Genomic DNA, 14506 nt, shown 5'->3' with positions numbered 1-14506 from the left:
TAGGCAACTCCCTCCCAAAGTTTAGAAAGCTTTCAAAACCCTTTTCATCACAGACTCCAGCGCAAGGCCAGGCTGTAACGAGGAAGCAGCCAGGAGGCTCTTCTCATGTTTGTAGTTAAGGGTCTGGTATAAAACATGTCATTGGTGATGAAAAGTGTATGTAAAATTCAGTCACGGAGCAATTCATAGTTTTTACTTTCTTCTCCTTTCCTAAACTCTACACAGCGTCCACATTGCACCTATTATTTCATCCTTATTTCTAATATAGAAACTGGCCCAGACTAGGGACTGATAAATGCAAATAAAGACATTAATGAGTTAATTAATAATGAAAATATATTCTCCACAATTATATTGTTAGAGTAGTTCCCTTTGGGTTCAAAAATTCCTTTCTTCTAAGGAAAGCTTTCATGGTTTATAAGATGCCTTCAGAATTTCTGCAGGCAGTAGAGATGAGAGGAACATCTCCAGCTACAGGTGAAAATTTTCTGAGCTCCTCCAGGGGGTCAGAGTTCTGGACTCCACACCTTCTTCTCTCTTTCTAAAACCAGCATGTGGGATTGTCCTTTTCTGTGTTTGGGGCTGTGTCTTCCACAGACAGACAGCTCTCAGCAGCAAGCAGAGCCCAGTATGTCTTGGTAACTGACTCCCCCTGGGGCTCTACACTGTGCACCTCAGCCAGCTCTGTGTCAGGTAGGGCAAGCTCATACCTGTGTCAGCAGGCTGGCACTGCAATCTGTGAGGCTTCATGCTGTGAGGAGCATTAATTCTCTTCTTCCCTTGTGGACAAAGACAGCACCGTGATGTCTAACTAAGAAAAGTTTGATACTTAAAAATATATATATTCATTTCTCTGAGATGGAAGAGACACTGAGAAGCAAATCTCACTTCTATAACCTCTTCTGCCTCACTTGCGTGCATGCTAAATTGTTTCAGTCATATTCGACTCTTTGTAACCCCATGGACTGTAGCCCATATGGCTTCTCTGTCCATGGAATTCTCCAGGGAAGAATACTGGAGTGGGTTGCCATGCCTTCCTCCAGGGGATCTTCCCAACCCAGGGATTGAACTTGTGTCTTTTATATCTTCTGCATTGGTAGGTGTATTCTTTACCACTAGAGTCACCTGGGAAGTCCCTTCTGCCTCACAACTTTTATCAAACTAAAAATTAGAGAAAAAGGTAGAAACAGAGTCTGATATTGTAGTATTTACCAGGAGTTCTGCCTCTGGGGGTTATGGACCACTTAGCCTGCCTGTGCTAAGGCTGCTTACCGGGTGTTAAAGTGGTTTGGGGTGTGATGTGAGTGAGCTCAAATCTATGCCTGCGGAAATCTGATATTTAATTGGGGTACAAGGCAGCAAGTATTTTAAAGTCCAGTTTGTCCTAAACCCACAGCCTAGGGAAGGTGTTCCAAGAGAGCAGCCGCCAGTGCCCTGTCCAAACTCCATCCACCTCCCAGTGTACCTGGGTCCCCTGCAATGGGTCAGTGAGGGGAACACAGAGAATCAAAACTAACTGCATGGGGAAAGCATGACAAACTCCAGAGCTGATAGAAAGTGCTCAGATATGAACCCTCCCATCTCTCCTGGCTGGGGACAACAGTATGGGCTTCCTTCTGCACATAAGGGGCTGCACCCTCTGTGCTGCTGCTAATTTGCTTCAGTCGTGTCCAACTCTGTGAGACCCCATAGACGGCAGCCCACCAAGCTCCCCCATCCCTGGGATTCTCCAGGCAAGAACAATGGAGTGGGTTGCCATTTCCTTCTCCAATGCATGAAAGTGAAAAGTGAAAGTGAAGTCGCTCAGTCGTGTCTGGCTCTCAGCGACCCCATGGACTGCAGCCCACCAGGCTCCTCCGTCCATGGGATTTGCCAGGCAAGAGTAGGGCCCTGCAAATCCTCCTGGCATAGAACCACCATGAAACATATACCAAGCCCCTATTCTCACTGAAAAGGCACAGCAACCCTCTGGGGGGTGAGTCCCCTTCTAGCCCAGGGGTGTGGCTCAACAGCACGCACAGTATACAGACCCCCAATCCCTCCAGAGCGGGCACTTGAGGAAGACACTCCAAGCATCCAAAGAGATGGAACCTCAAGAAATGTGTGAGGTTAGTACCTAAACTACTGCTTCAAGACAACATTTATGAGGTGTGGAGTTCTCTGTATGGGGCTAGGCCCCAGACTCACTTTCAGTGATTTAGTTACTTTAACAGCCCCAAAGGGCAGGTGATTCTAGCTCTGTTTTAGAACTAAGAAGCTAAGATTAAGAAATGCTCTGTGATTTGCCTAAGGTTATTCAGCCAACAATAGGACCAAAGCACAGTTGGGGCTGAGCCTGCCTCCTCTGAAGCTGTGTTCTTTCCTACAATGCACCCCACTGACCCCAAATGGGCTTCTGCCTGCCTGCTGTGAGGTGAGGCTGGACACGTGGTCTAGGGGATGTGAGGGAGTAATGTGTTTTCATTAACTGTTTCCACTGTTAACATTGGACACACTTTCTCTTAAGCAAAGACAGAAAACGGTTCCTTTAGTCTGCATAGCAGCTTAGAAAATACTTTAGGAAAGTCAATTTTGCTGAACTTGTGAATCAAAGAGTAAAAGATGGCACTATGTTTTTAAATGTGGGTGCAGATGAACAGGATAACAGAGTGCAAAGGGCAAATCTCCATAAACTCAATGAGGACCAATGACACAAATCCTTGCATCTTACGTGAGAAGAGCACATAGACATCCAGTGTGTTGTCACCACATGAGTACCATCCACACCAGGCCATGTCAGCCTTGCTGAGAATATATACCTCCTATCAGCTTCCTTCTAAGTCCTTGGTGGGTGTGGGAGGAAGAGACCATGTGTCTGATCCAGCTCTTAGGAGTGACGGGCACCCAGTGGGTATGGCAGGAGAATAAGCTGTGGTCAGAGTTCCCTCTGCTCACTCCAACCTCTCTCTAGCTCCTGATATTGACAATATTTCATGAGATACAATGATTTCTTCCATGAGATGAAGTATTGCTAATTATCTATGACACAAATGTTATTTTCATTTAAAAGAGGCAGTGCCCATTGTGTTCCACTTTGTATTAGTCAGCTCAGGCTGCAGTAACAAACAAACACATTGTTTAAGGAGGCTTAAAAAATGGACTTTTATTTCTCACATTTTTTTCTTTTTTTTTCTTTTATTTTAATTTTTAACTTTACAATATTGTATTGGTTTTGCCATATATCAACATGAATCCACCACTGGTACACACGTGTTCCCCATCCTGAACTCTCCTCCCTCCTCCCTCCCGTACCATCCCTCTGGGTCGTCCCACCGCACCAGCCCCAAGCATCCAGTATCGTGCATTGAACCCAGACTGGTGACTCATTTCATATATGATATTATACATGTTTCAATGCCATTCTCCCAAATCATCCCACCCTCTCCCTCTCCCACAGACTCCAAAAGACTGTTCTGTACATCTGTGCCTCTTATGCTGTCTTGTTCATGCAAAGATGAGCTTGATAAAGGACAGAAATGGTATGGACCTAATAGAAGCAGAAGATATTAAGAAGAGATGGCAAGAATACACAGAAGAACTGTACAAAAAAGACCTTCACGACCCAGATAATCATGATGGTGTGATCACTGACCTAGAACCAGACATCCTGGAATGTGAAGTTAAGTGGGCCTTAGAAAGCATCACTATGAACAAAGCTAGTGGAGGTGATGGAATTCCAGTTGAGCTATTCCAAATCCTGAAGGATGATGCTGTGAAAGTGCTGCACTCGATATGCCAGCAAATTTGGAAAACTCAGCAGTGGCCACAGGACTGGAAAAGGTCAGTTTTCATTCCAATCCCAAAGAAAGGCAATGCCAAAGAATGCTCAGACTACCGCACAATTGCACTCATCTCACACGCTAGTAAAGTAATGCTCAAAATTCTCCAAGACAGGCTTCAGCAATATGTGAACTGTGAACTTCCTGATGTTCAAGCTGGTTTTAGAAAAGGCAGAGGAACCAGAGATCAAATTGCCAACATCTGCTGGATCATAGAAAAGGCAAGAGAGTTCCAGAAAAACATCTATTTCTGCTTTATTGACTATGCCAAAGCCTTTGACTGTGTGGATCACAAAAAAACTGTGGAAAATTCTGAAAGAGATGGAAATACCAGACCACCTGATCTGCCTCTTGAGAAATTTGTATGCAGGTCAGGAAGCAACAGTTAGAACTGGACGTGGAACAACAGACTGGTTCCAAATAGGAAAAGGAGTACGTCAAGGCTGTATATTGTCACCCTGCTTATTTAACTTCTATGCAGAGTACATCACGAGAAACGCTGGACTGGATGAAGCACAAGTGGGAATCAAGATTGCCGGGAGAAACATCAATAACCTCAGATATGCAGATGACACCACCCTTATGGCAGAAAGTGAAGAGGAACTCAAAAGCCTCTTGATGAAAGTGAAAGTGGAGAGTGAAAAAGTTGGCTTAAAGCTCAACATTCAGAAAACGAAGATCATGGCATCCGGTCCCACCACTTCATGGGAAATAGATGGGGAAACAGTGGAAACAGTGTCAGACTTTATTTTTCTGGGCTCCAAAATCACTGCAGGTGGTGACTGCAGTCATGAAATTAAAAGACGCTTACTCCTTGGAAGGAAAGTTATGACCAACCTAGATAGCATATTCAAAAGCAGAGACATTACTTTGCCAACAAAGGTCCGTCTAGTCAAGGCTATGGTTTTTCCTGTGGTCATGTATGGATGTGAGAGTTGGACTGTGAAGAAGGCTGAGCTCCGAAGAATTGATGCTTTTGAACTGTGGTGTTGGAAAAGACTCTTGAGAGTCCCTTGGACTGCAAGGAGATCTAACCAGTCCATTCTGAAGGAGATCAGCTCTGGGATTTCTTTGGAAGGAGTGATGCTAAAGCTGAAACTCCAGGACTTTGGCCACCTTATGTGAAGAGTTGACTCATTGGAAAAGACCCTGATGCTGGGAGGGATTTGGGGCAAGAGGAGAAGGGGACGACAGAGGATGAAATGGCTGGATGGCATCACTGACTCGATGGACGTGAGTCTGGGTGAACTCCGGGAGCTGGTGATGGACAGGGAGGCCTGGCGTGCTGCGATTCATGGGGTCACTAAGAGTTGGACACGACTGAGCAACTGATATGATCTGATCTGATACAGGGTTATTGTTACCATCTTTCTAAATTCCATATATATGCATTAGTATACTGTATTGGTGTCTTTCTTTCTGGCTTACTTCACTCTGTATTATAGGCTCCAGTTTCATCCACCTCATTAGAACTGATACAAATATATTCTTTTTAATGGCTGAGTAGTACTCCATTGTGTATATGTACCGTAGCTTTCTAATCCATTCTTCTGCTGATGGACATCTAGGGTGCTTCCATGTCCTGGCTATTATAAACAGTGCTGCGATGAATATTGGGGTACATGTGTCTCTTTCAATTCTGGTTTCCTCAGTGCGTATGCCCAGCAGTGGGATTGCTGGGTCATAAGGCAGTTCTATTTCCAGATTTTTAAGGAATCTCCACACTGTTCTCCATAGTGGCTGTACTAGTTTGCATTCCCGCCAACAGTGTAAGAGGATTCCCTTTTCTCCACACCCTCTCCAGCATTTATTGCTTGTAGACTTTTGGATCGCAGCCATTCTGATTGGCGTGAAATGGTACTTCATAGTGGTTTTGATTTGCATTTCTCTGATAATGAGTGATGTTGAGCATCTTTTCATGTGTTTGTTAGCCATCTGTATGTCTTCTTTGGAGAAATGTCTATTTAGGTCTTTGGCCCATTTTTTGATTGGGTCGTTTATTTTTCTGGAATTGAGCTGTAGGAGTTGCTTGTATATTTTTGAGATTAGTTGTTTGTCAGTTGCTTCGTTTGCTATTATTTTCTCCCATTCTGAAGGCTGTTTTTTCACCTTGCTTATAGTTTCCTTTGTTGTGCAGAAGCTTTTAAGTTTAATTAGGTCCCATTTGTTTATTTTTGCTTTTATTACCAATATTCTGGGAGATGGGTCATAGAGGATCCTGCTGTGATGTATGTCAGAGAGTGTTTTGCCTATGTTCTTATTTGTTTCTCAGTTTCTAAGTCCTGTCCAACTCTATGCCACCCCATGGACTGCAGAATGTCAGGCTTCCTTGTCCTTCACAGTCTCCTGAAATTTGGTCAAACTCATGTCCATTGAGTCCATGATGCCATCCAACCATCTCATTCTCTGTCCTGCCTTTCTCCTCCTGCCCTCAGTCTTTCTCAACATCAGGGTCTTTTCCAGTGAGTTAGCTCTTTGCATCAGGTGCCCAAAGTATTGGAGATTCAGCTTCAGCATCAGTCCTTCCAATAAATATTCAGGATTAATTTCCTTTAGGATTGACTTGTTTGATCTTCTTACAGTCCAAAGATTTGTCAAGAGTCTTCTCCAACACCACAGCTCAGAAGCATCAATTCTTTGGTACTCAGCCTTCTTTATGGTCCAACTATCACATTCACACATGACCACTGGAAAAACCATAGCTTTGACCATAGAAAACTTTGTTGGCAAATGATGTCTCTGCTTTTTAATATATTGTCTAGATTGGTCATAACTTTTGTTACAAGGAGTAAGCATCTTTTAATTTCATGGATACAGTCATTATCTGCAATGATTTTGGAGCCAAAGAAAATAAAATCTGCCACTATTTCCATTTTTTCTACATCTATTTGCCATGAAGCGATGGCACTGGATGCCATGATCTTAGTTTTTTGAAACTCACAGTCCTAGAGGCTTGGAAAGCCAAAATCAAGGGGCTGGCAGATTTGGTTTCTGATGAAGGATCTTTTCTTGGTTTATGGATGGCTGCCTTTTCACGGTGTCCTGACACAGTGAGAGGTGAGACAGAGAGAGAGGGAAGAAGGCAGAAGGAAGGGGAGGGAAGAGGAAGAAAAGAGAGGAGAACATGTTGAGAGAAGAGAGGAGGGGTGTAGGATGGAAGGTGAGCTCTCTGGCATTACTTGTTACAAGGACACTAATCGTATCAGATCAGGGCCTCACCTTTATGATCTCATTTAGCCTTAATTGCCTTCTTAGAGGTCCTATCTCCAAATACAGCCATACTTTAAGTTATCGCTTCTACAAAGGAACTTCATAGGGATACATTGAGTCCACAACACCCTCTTAGGGGCATAGAGTCTGGAGTTCCATGGTTTTCTTTAAATTCCACCTTTGCCCATTAAACCTGGGGGACCTTGGTCAAGTTACTGAACTTCTCTAGTCTTAGTTTCTCATCTTCAAAACAGGGATAATAGTAATTCTACTTCTGGGATTGTTATGAGGATTAAGCTACACAATTTATGGAAGTATTTGGAATGGACCTGGTGTATGGGTAAGCTATTATTAATACTCTTTAAAACTGCATTTTATAAAATGTTCTAAAATCTTACTATTGTATTTACTCACCTACTGAAGAATGAAAAAAGTCAAAGTGTTAGTTGTTTGTGCATGTTTGAGTCTTTGTGACCCTGGGTAGCCTGCCAGGCTCCTCTGTCCATGGAATTCTCCAGGCAAGAACACTGGAGTGTGTAACCACTCCATTCTTCAAGAGATCTTTCTGACCTGGGGACCAAACCCGGTCTCTTGCATTGCAGGATGATCTGAGTCACCAGGGAAGCACTTGCTGACTATGGAACATAAATTAGTAAAATGTGTCAACTAAGAGACATTCTTTGAGGTCAGTAATGACAACAACTTGCTATTGCTGAGGGCTCCCCATTCCACAGATTCTGGTGCAATCCTTATGGCCCTCATCTCACATAGTCTGCACAACTCCTGAGATCCTATTCTTACCTTTGTCTGACAGAAGTGACAGCTGCCATCACAGAGGGCCAGTGAATCTCTCAAAGTTACTCAGCTATAAAGGGAAGATTCTGGGTACAATTTCTCAAATCCCATACCTTTTACTGTTAATTGTATTGTAATACAATATAATGTAAGATTTATTTCCTACAAGTTATCAGTTTCCTCAGTAAAAGTTGTATCTGGTTTGTGCTTGTTCCAGTCCCTGTGCTGTGCTGTGAAAAAACTCACTCCAGGCAAGTGTAATCCAGGGAGGCCAGTGAAACCTCAGCATGACAACGTTTATCAAGCCTGGGGGTGGAGGGGTGGGGCATGCCCTGTGACTGCAGAGATCGCAGGAGGCTGCTTGGAGAGAGCCACTCCAGGTGAACCACAAAGCAGAGGGGGGGGTGGGGGGTGGGCAGGGGGAGGCAGTTAGGGGAGGAACTCTGGAGCAGATTGCTTAGATGTATGACATTTTTTTCCTTTGGACTTGCTGCAACTTCATGAAGTTTTAGGGCACCTGCCACATGCCAGGTGCCCTGCTGGACGTCAGTGATAAAATACTACCACAGGAACACAACTGTCCATGTAGTCTTTACAGAGGCAGAGTCCAGCGGTAGAGTTGGATTTGGGAATGTTATTAAAATACAAGGTGGACTTGAAACAGGCAGCTCTCCAGAGCAACCTGCTTGAGATCAGGACCATGGGATTTCTGGAGGCTTTACACTGAGCTGATCGCGATCAGAGGGGAGAATGGGTGAGGGACGAGCATTCCAAGAAGGGGCGTAGCTGACCTGAGGCCAGAGACAGCTCACTGCTGAGTGTTTGGGGAAACGCTTTATTGTCTGGACAACAAGAGGGCTTGGGGACTGGCCAGAGATGGGAGAGGTACACCTTGCCTCTGATTTTCAGCCTGTGGCTGTGTGGTTGGACTTTTCACAAGAGTAGGGACCCAGGGAGGCCAGCTGGCTGGAGACACTAACGGTCAGCTTCAGACAGATTGTGGTGAGGTTGGTTAGGCGTCTGAAACCTGGAACTACAGAAATTATTTCCACTCCGAAGGAGAGCTAGTGCTCGGGCTATCTGTCTCTTTCCTTCTACTGCTGATTCCTCAGCGTTTGCATTATATGGTGGACATTGGCAGTGTGGATCTTACTCTGGGCATCTGGCTTCCACAAAATCTGATTATTTTGGGATGCGGCCTGTACCTTCGTGCCCCCCACCTCCCCACACACACACGCCACTTGCCACCCCACTCCCACCTGCTATAGCCTATTGCTCCAAACACAAGCACTGGCCATAGATCTCTGTGTTGGCATCTTGGACTTGGAACTGGAAAATCAAATCACTCCTCTCCTGAAGTGGAAATAAAGCATAAGTGTTGTTGGCAGCTCTATTTTTACATTTTTGGTGGTGTAGAGAAAGGTAATCTCAAGTGAGTGAAAATTAGAATGGAATCCACAGCCTGCAAAGATGAGAATTAGACTGTGACACAGTGATGTTGGCCCTGACACTGAAGCTTGGGACTGGTCATCTTCCAGTGGAAAGCCTTCCCTTCTCTCTGTGGTTAGTTGTAGTTTAGTGTTTTAGCTAACTTTTGTCTGATTCTTTGTGACCCCATGGACTGTAGCTCACCAGGTTCCTCTGTCCTTGGGATTTTCCAGGTAAAAACACTGGAGTGGGGTGCCATTTCCTTCTCTATTCCATGGCTTCCTTGTTGATTTTGTGAGCCTATGCCTCCCCTTTATAGTTAAGTCCAGTGAAAGGTCTGTAGAAGTTTTTTGGGTTTTGGTCCATTTATATATTGTGTTCACAACCACACATAATCTTGACTGTAGTCTTGCCCAGGATTAACAGTCACATGGCACAGACTAGATTCAAATTTAGAACAATTTGACCATTTATACAGCAGATTTGTATTCATAACTTCTCTAATTAGCAGCCTGCAAATTTCAGTGATTTACTCTCATGAAGTTTCACTCTCACCCATGCCACTGTGGATGTCCCTAGATAGGCAGACCAAAGGTTCTCACATCTAATATTTAACACCCTAAGCCTAAGAATGCTTCACATCATCTCCACTGGCACTGCTCCAGCAAGAACCAGTGATGTGATTACACTTGAATGAAAAGAGAGCTGGGAAGTGAGTGCTTGGATAGGCAGTTCCGCTCTAGCCACAGTTACCACAGGAGGGGAGCATTGATTATTGGTGTCCTTCCTGTCTATCACAGATCCCATTCAATCCACCAGGTTCAGTGGAAAGACAAAGGGATTGAGCTCTCCAGAGGCCTGAGATTAACACGAGGAACAAGTCAGGTGATGTTGGGTCACTGTGTAGAGAAGGAGAAGAGAACCCCATTGCATCATAAGCATCTGGACACAGGCAAAGATTTTCTTTGCCATGCACATGACCTTGGTCTCCATGGTACTAGGTGGCAGGAATGTGGGGGCTGGTACACACCTTCAAGCACCACCTAACTCCATGCTTTTTTCCCTGTGAATGAGAGTCAGGGAAGGAAGCAACAATTATACATGGGGAGAAGTCAATCATATGAAATTATAGAGCAAGGAATCAGTCATAGAATATGGACCTTGCCCTCTAAACCTGAGGGTAAGAATAATGGGCCAAGGGTTGATCTTTTATCTTCTAGCTTTTTGGTCATGTGATGTCACAATAAATAGGCATTTTACCCCCTAATTAGAAGCCTGCTGTGCCTTATTTATTGTATCTTAGAAGAAGTGCTGTAGGAGCCCAGGGTATACTTTTGGGTATGGTAGCAGCATGGGGTATCCCATGAGCTTTCCAAGGTGGAGTGAATGGACTCATGCAGACTTCAGAGGCATATCCAAGACCTGGCAATTGCCCCTAACACACCCATTTGTACACACATGCACACACAGGCACACACACTACACTCTGCTTTGGACCTATATGGAAATCAACCGCCTGGCCCCTAGGGTTGCAAGCATGCCTCACAATATATGTGAAAAGAATAAAATTAGCTTGCAGGACATTTTCTGTTTTCTTTTCAATGCACAGAAGAATGGTGTGTGAGTCCTGCTCTGCTGATCTCTGAAATGGTTCTTTACCTTGAAAGAACATTAAAGTCACTACTGTCTGAGAATCTAGGAGTCTGTTTACAATATAATTAGCATGGTAATCAAAGGCAGTCAATGAAACACAAAAAAACCAATTACTTGAAGCTTTAAACTGTTTGCCATTAAATAATAAAACTAGAAACAACAACAAATCCTGTTTTTCTAGTGAACTCTCAGGCACACTGTCTTTTGTGAGGCTTTGAGGTAAAAAAAAAAAAAATCAATTCATCTCTGTCTGAGACCTTAGCTTATTATAGACATCTGCTGATGGCAAAAAGCCAAGATCACACTTACAAAGTTTCCACTAAAGCAAAGACATTTTTATGCTATTCACAAGGAAGAAAGGTTGATTTATTTATTTATGGGGTAAATATCTCTGTATGCTTTTCCTTTCTGCCAGATTTTGACTTCTGAAGTATTCATAAAAATAATTGGCAGCATTCAGTCAAGAGCTGGTGGGTCTCCATTTCAATGTTTCCTTAGGTACTGCCTTGAGTCAGGCCTGGTCTTGTGGACCGGCAAGGGTGAGTGTGTAGGCAAGAGCCTCTCTAGGTCCAGATCATTCACCATGTTGGGGCCAGCTGGGTGGGGGACCTCACCTGGAACTGCTCCTGCACAGGGTCGGGAAGAGGATAGCAGGTGCCTAAGGGGCCTTCATGCAGACTGATTAGATGCAGTGGGTACACAGGGTGGTCATTCAGCTCTACTGGCAAAGCCAATGACACCCTTTTGATGGCTGGTATATTCCTCACTCCAGTGAGAGAGGAAAATTGCTTCCAATCATCAGTGGAAAGGACATGATCAGAGAGAGTGGTGAAGTTGCTTGCTGATGTCCCCAGCAAGTAAGATACTGACTCCATATCCCACACTCTTTGCACTGCATCAGACACCCTCTGGATCTGATCTTAGAGTGCTGTTCTCCTAGATGGTTACTTTCTGCAGAGGAGAGACCGTCAGTAACTCATCTCCCTAGAAAGCATCCACAGCAAGAAAAACATAACTCAGAATGTTCTGTTAGCCATCAGAAGGTGACAGTCATCATTTCCTAGTTCTAAGTTTGATATATCTGCATTATTGCTCCCTTGTTGGATTTACTTTATGTATGTTCCCCAGATCATTTGCTCCTTTTTTTTTAAAAAATACTGTAGATGGAAGCCTGGCTTCTAGTTAGGCTGCTAATTATTATTTTTATCCCTTTGCCCCATCTAGAATTCAACATCCATATTATTTTAAACAGATATAATTAAATCAACACCAACCACTCATTACTGGACACTAGTTTTATAAATGGGAGTGCTGGAGGTAGGTAATTCAGATTACTGGCTATGCCTTCCACCAAAAAAACTGATCCCCTTAAACCAACACATCTTGCTTGATTTTACTAACATATATCAGGGCTTTCATTTGCATTAATTTTAATTTATAAACATGGTATATATATTAAGCCATGCTAAATCAAAGTTAACTTTCCTTCCCTCATTATTAGCTCTCACTCTTGGAAATAAAAACAAAATAGAAATTTCAACAAAATTAAAAGCTTAATTTTACCTTGATTGACAAATGCTTTTACTTTGGAGTTGTATTATTATCTTGAAAAATTAGATGCAGAAAATAAGGAGACTGGCTTTTTTATCATTAATTTTTTTTTGCCCTGAAAACAAACAAAACATCTACAAACTGATATCCTTCATGAACATATAGTCAAAAGTTCTAAATAAAATTTTATCAAATGGAATCCAACACTGTAGTACAAGGATCCTTACCTCATACTATATGCAACATTTAACTCAAAGTGGATCATACACCTAATTAAAACCTACATTATGAAACTTCTACAAGACAACAGAAAAGAAAAAAAAAATTGTGACCTTGGATTTTAGTAACGACATCAAAGGCACAATCTATGGAGTATTGGAGAAATGCAAATTAAAACCACAAGTCACTGTAAGTGTGATTAGATTAAATGCGAAAGTCTGACCATATGTATTAGTGATGAGAATGTATAGGAACCAGAACTCTGCTGGTTGAAGTGTAAGGAAAAAAAAGGAAGGAAGGAAGGAAGGAGGGGAAGAAGGAAATGGTACAACCATCCTGGGAAAGTTTGACAGCTTCCTAAAATATACCCCTGCTAAATGATCCAGGTTTCATCCTCAGATGTTTGGTATCTTGAAAATCACTGGTTTATATATTTGGTCTGATTATTTATGGTGGTGTTGTCATTAGCTCCCCCCCCGCCACCCCCCCCCCTCCCCGTGCAGGAGGGTTTCTGTTTCATTATTCCAGCTAAGTATAAGTCTGCAAGCAGTTTTTAGAGATGGAGCTTTATCAGTAAGCACACAAACACTTTAACAAAACTGCCACCAGGGGCTTTGCATTGGCCACCAAATCCACACACGTATTTCCCCTGCTGGCTAATTCTGTGTATTTTTCTGTTATCTTCAAAGTCTGAGGTCATCTCCAGTTCCTAAAGAGATCTAGTCATAGTCCTGGAATTTCATAGTAGTGACTGCACTTCAGTTTGATTAAAATGTCTTGAGCTCATGCTTTATACCAAGCTCTATAGAATGTACTGGGAACAGAGAGGGTTTCATCACAGTTCTCAGTGTGGAGAAGAGCCATGTCATCCATATCAACCATGAAATTCTAGATCAGTCTGGATGTTGAGAAAAGGCATTCCATCAAGTCTTTAGGGTATCAGCCTCTCAACATGTGCCTAACCCTACTTTAAGCTCTACGTTCATAGCATTCCAGCCCACTGATTCTGCAACCCTATAACACCAAAATCAGACCAGAAGACCATCTTATTTATCTCAATATCAACTCTATAAGTAGATATTATTAGTCACATTTTATGTAAGATGAAATTGATACTTAGAAAATTTAAAGACTGCTTCATAATCATTCTTTAAAGCATTGGTAAAATAAAATTAAGTAAAAAGTAACATATTTCTATCCTATACAATATCTGTTTTTATGTCACTTACTGTAGATCCAAAGTACAAAACACAGGACCTAAAACATATCAGGTGTGTGATCTGTGCAAGTTATAGTAATATTAGCAGTGAAACCAAGTGGATGGAAAAAATGTAATTGTGCTCATAAACCCCACAGTTGTTGATGTTGTTCAGGAGCTCAGTCAAGTCCAACTCTTTGTGACCCCACAAACACAGCAGGTCAGACTTTCTTGTCCTTGACTATCTCCCTGAGTTTGTTCAGACTCTTGTCCACTGAATCAATGATGCCATCCAATCATCTTATGCTCTGTCTCATCCCCTTCTCTTCTTGCCCTCAACCTTTCTCAGCATCTCACCATTGAGTCAGTTATTCATGTCAGGTGTCCAAAATATTGGAGCTTCAGCTTCAGCATCAGTCCTTTCAGTGATTATTCAAGACTGATTTCCTTTAGGATTACTGGTTTGATATCCTTGAAGTCCAAAGGACTCTCAAGAGTCTTCTCTAACACCACAGTTCAAAGGCATCAATTCTTAGGTGCTCAACTTTCTTTATGGTACAACTCTCACATTCATACATGATTAGGAAAAACCATAGCTTTGACTAGATGGACATTTGTTGGCAAAGTAAGGTCT

General features: G+C 42.8%; 1 pseudogene; it reads right to left on the bottom strand.

Moving 5' to 3' along the window:
* LOC147378792 (uncharacterized) overlaps positions 1-11779 on the bottom strand; it is a 98982-nt pseudogene extending 87203 nt beyond the window's left edge.
* Between the last annotated feature and the right edge of the window lie 2727 nt (positions 11780-14506).

Source organism: Bos grunniens, chromosome 2 (assembly GCF_055505025.1).
Source record: "Bos grunniens cultivar Pamir isolate PY7600 chromosome 2, Bosgru_T2T1.0, whole genome shotgun sequence".
NCBI classification, from domain to species: Eukaryota; Metazoa; Chordata; class Mammalia; order Artiodactyla; family Bovidae; genus Bos; species Bos grunniens.
This window is presented reverse-complemented; position numbering and strand designations above follow the sequence as displayed.